A 4,811-nucleotide genomic window follows, 5' to 3' on the forward strand; every position below is an offset into this window, starting at 1 on the left:
CGGCACTGAGTCTCTGACCAGTGCATATGTCAACTCAGACAGAGATGATGCACATGGTTTGAAACATATTACATACTTAAAATATCAACAATAGAAAAGAATTTGAGGCGTTCACTGGTTGTTGATCAACATGTCCTCAAGTGATGTAAAAAAAAAAATCATAAACACTTGCAACACAGACATGTGGGTGTCGATCCTTGAGAGGTGATACAACACTGAAAATAAATATGAATACAGAGGTTGTAGTGGTGCTGTGGGTTGGTGTCAGTACAGTACTACAGTGTAAGGGTGCATTATATGATAACATGCTGTCACAGTAACAAGGACTTTTTTTATAAAATTATTGTTAATTGTGGTTCTAGTCCTCTGGTAGCAAATGAAGAACTTGTCATGTTAATATAGAGCAACAAAGTCAAAAGAGGATGGATGGTTTGCTTCTGCTTTGTCAACAAAAAGCTTTATGTAATCTGTCATACTGTATACATTGGGTTATATAGCCTGTATACTCATACTGCTACTATCCTCCAGATGCTGTTTAACACAGCGCTATATGGCTTTATTATACAATATAGCCACCACGCTCATCATCTTGATACCTGAGCAGCCAAGACATTTAACATCTGTTCAGTGCTCATATGAATGACACCTCATGACAGAAAAGATGGACTGTAGAGGTTCCTCATGCAAGATCTGAACTGGGTGTGGCTGGTTTCCTGTTCTATGCAGCTACTGAATGAGCCACACAGCTTGAAACAGAGACACTGTTTCCTCCAGTTTATATTTCCAATAAGATTTATGATAATTTAATTGGTGTTTTGTTATAAAGACCCAGTGTATATACAAGTTTCAGCTTAGCAAGACTTCCTGAACTCATAATTTATGAAAAATTTCACTTCAACTGTTTAAGGAGAAGTGTAAAGATAAAGATTCTAATAAGAAAGGAAGGAAGGTTCACTTCACTCGAGGATCATGAAATGCATTCAGATACTTAAATGAAGAAAAAAAAAAAACTAACAGAATGGCAGTTGGGTATTTTTGGCTGAAGGCAGTGGAATGTAACAGCCCTATAAGGAAGAACATTAATAAAAGATGATTTGGTTGAGTCACAGTATTATCTAAACCCTCGGGTGTTATTCCAAATGCATCTTTCTGTATAAAATGTATTTTTTTATGATGTGAATTCACTGGGGAAGTTTATTGATTGTTATTTACTCATAACTGCTACTGCATAGTGTAAAGTTGCGTGAGCTGTTGCCTGGACTGACCTGTGTTTGTTTTGCATGGGCAGCATGCCATCCCGCCACTGCATGGCATCCGCCTCCTCTGTGTGTGTGTGTGTGTGTGTGTGTGTGTGTGTGCGTGCGTGTGTGTGTCCATGTGCGTGTGTAGGGCAGAGAGGGTGGAGTCACAGTGAGAGAGATCAAAACACTGGGCTTTGGTCTTTTCAGTAAAACAGCTATTTCTAGTAAACCGTCATCTTCTTTGTGTTGTTCTCTCATTAGACTCAAAGCAAAGTAGGCCCCACATACATACCCAGGCTAGCCCACACACCTACAGCCACTCATGCACTGAGTTACATGCACAAGCTGTCTAGCTAATGTGCAGCCAGATCCTATCAGGCAGCATGAAACTTGGGTTTTGATTTCCAAAAAGTCAGCTGACTTTCTTCCTTTGTGTGTTTGTTTCTCTAATCACCAACAATAAACTCCCGCCTCCACTCACACACACACACACACACACAGATGCTCTCACCTATTGTTGGAATTCCTGGAAACAGGCAACTGAGATTTAGAGGAGTATCACAGTGAAACAGGATTCAGAACCTTTACTTTAGTAAAAGTAATGTTATACTATACAAATACTCAGTGGTGGAAAGTAACTACAGTAAGTACATTTACTCAAGTACTGTACTTAAGTACAATTTGAGGTATTTGTACTTGAGTATTTTCATTTTGTGCTACTTCATACTTGGACTTCAATACATTTTTGAGGAAAATATTGCAATTTTTACTCCACTACACTTATTTCATTACTTTAGTTACTAGTTGCTTTTCAGAACCGGAACCAGATTAAGACAAAACTCCATTGATATCCGATGGAAAATTCACAAGTTATCCAGCAGTAAATCGATTGTACTTTACTTGAGTAACATTTAGAATGCAGGGTGCTTATTTGTAACAAAGTAACTTTACATTGTGGTATTGCTACTTTTACTTAAGTAATTGAGTACTTCTTCCACCACTGAAAATCAGCCAACTTATGTGATTTGTATTTGCAAATACATCCAAAGTACATGATTGCTATTTGAAATGTAGTCAAAGTATACAAAGGGTATCAAAACATCAAAGTCCTCAGCCACAAAAACCGGCTCATGTGACTGTTATATTTGGTATATTACTGGATTCTCCTCAACTCATTCGAGCTGTTCTTCACAAGGCAGAAAGAAAGAACTGTATTAGTTTTTGCAAATATGGTTTTGATCTTTCTGTTATGTCCAGCTTCCACCAGGGGCCTGTACCGTAACACAAGATTAGTGGCTTATCCAGCTAACTCTGGGTTCAGCTCGGGTTTTCTGCTACCACTAAGCTGGCTCAGGCTAGATCACTTAATTTATGCTGCATGGCTGACCTGCTCTGCAGCACCTTAACATCAGAGGGTCAGATCAACACCTGTCAAACCCCAAGCACCAACCAATCAGATCACTGGAGAAACCGAGTGATTATTCCTCCTGGATGCTGATAGGGTCAGAGTCTATATAATGTGATAAGCATTAAATAGATATTTCTATAGAGCGGTCATGTCATTGTGGTGTTTCAGGCTTTCCAGATTTCTAGCAAAGTGTTGCTTCTAATTAACAACTCTGCTTCTGCCACGTGAACTCGCTCTTACTTGGGGCCACATCCTGTTGAATCCAGACTCAACCGACATCATCATCTCAACATTAAATGTGACAGCAGATGCTTATTTTGTTAGAGGAGTGCTGAATATAGACTGTTTGGGTAGGAAATAAAGGTGAGACTACTTTTCTACAGGTCAACAGCTGATAGAAGTGGTCTGACTTTAGAAATGCTTCTCAACTGACAGAAACAAAACTGAAAACCCTTTGTGTTTGGTTGGCAAGGTTTAGATTTGGATCAATATTACCATAAATCTGTGCTTGATGGCTGCTGTTTTTTTATTATCTGTGCCTAAGTTCCAGCAGGTGCCTGCATGTTCTTATATGAATGCATCCTGCTGTTTCACTTAGATGAAGGTGGGCAGTCAAACAAAATGAGAAGTCATGTTGATTATCAAAATAGAGTACTATAAGGAGGACTTTATTTGTAGGCCAGCCTCAAAGTTAGCATCACCCTGGTTCCCTCAGCAGAAAGCCAGTGAGATTAAACCACAGCCCTATGGATTATTGCACAAAATAAACATTGTACACAAACAGTGGTTCATGACACATATGTTTTATTCAGCAAAACAAAAGCTTAAATACGATTATCAAAAGCAACAAGCTCTTGTTAGTCTATAAGCGAACTACACTACGGCCCTATGACATCACCATCACAGCTTCCAATTTGCAATTTGATTTATGATTTAGTGCTGTTATGGTCTGTGCCTGCTGCACAACAGCATGGTGGTTAGCGCTGTCTCCTCACTTCAAGAAGGTTCCAGGTTTGAGCCCCAGCTGACCTGGTGCCTTTCTGTGTGGAGTCTGCATGTTTTCCCTGTGCCTGCGTGGGTTTTCTCCGGGTACTACGGCTTCCTCCCACAGTCCAAAGACATGCAGTTTAGGCTGATTGGTGACACTAAATTACCTGTAGGTGTGGGTGTGTGGTTGTTTGTCTACATGTCAGTCCTGTGACAGGCCCACAACCTGTTCAGGTTGTACGCCACCTCTCGCCCAGTGTCAGCTGGGATTGGCTCCAACCCCCAACAGCACTATTCTGGAATAAGAGGTATAGATAATGGATGGATGGATGGATGTTCTATTATCCCTATATAAACAGAGACATAAGCACACTTACCTCTTATACCAAATCTGTTCCTCTTAGTGTTACCTGATCCAGCTAGTGATCATGGCTGTCAGAATAGTTTGCTAGTGCATGTGTTTACATATGACAGGACTGTAAAGGTGGGCTAGTGAGTAGATGAGTCTCAGTGCTCAGTGAGTTCATATCCTAGACAGCCTCTGTAGTCTCATTTAGCCACTTGTTAGCAAAAGTAAAAGCATTAAAAGTCACAAGTGGGCTATTTACTGACAAAATGTATTGGCCTTGTGTTAACTACAGACCTAATTTCAGGCATCTGATCAAAAACCCATTAAAAAAAAACCCATTCACCTTAGGGTGAGGGAACTGGAATTGCAAAAATGTTAACTCAGTTCCGGGATTTAGGACTCACTGCTATGGTGCTCTATGAAGCTCCGGAATCTTGGTTTGTGAAAGAATGCTTTTAAGTTGTATGTTTATTTGGTATCCTTGGATTCTTGTGAGTGTTATTCCTACTGAGTACTTATGTCCATAAACTTTTTACCACCTGAAAAAGTAAGATAATTAAAAAGAAAAAAAGAATATAATATGATACACTGCAGGTTTTTTTTTTAATAACGTTTACTTGTAAAAGGCTTTAACTCAGACTGTAAGAGTACCTGACACATACCTGCTTTTTCTGTCCTAAAGTCCTTACAGTTAAACAACTGACCAAACTGGGATGCTTTTTGTTTATATCAGCTGAAGATGCTCTGGGGTTTCTAGTAAATTAAGAGGCTAATTACCACAGTTTGTTTCACTCTAAAACACTGATGAACACACACAGATATGCAC

Source organism: Monopterus albus, unplaced genomic scaffold (assembly GCF_001952655.1).
Source record: "Monopterus albus unplaced genomic scaffold, M_albus_1.0 scaffold119.1, whole genome shotgun sequence".
NCBI lineage: Eukaryota > Metazoa > Chordata > Actinopteri > Synbranchiformes > Synbranchidae > Monopterus > Monopterus albus.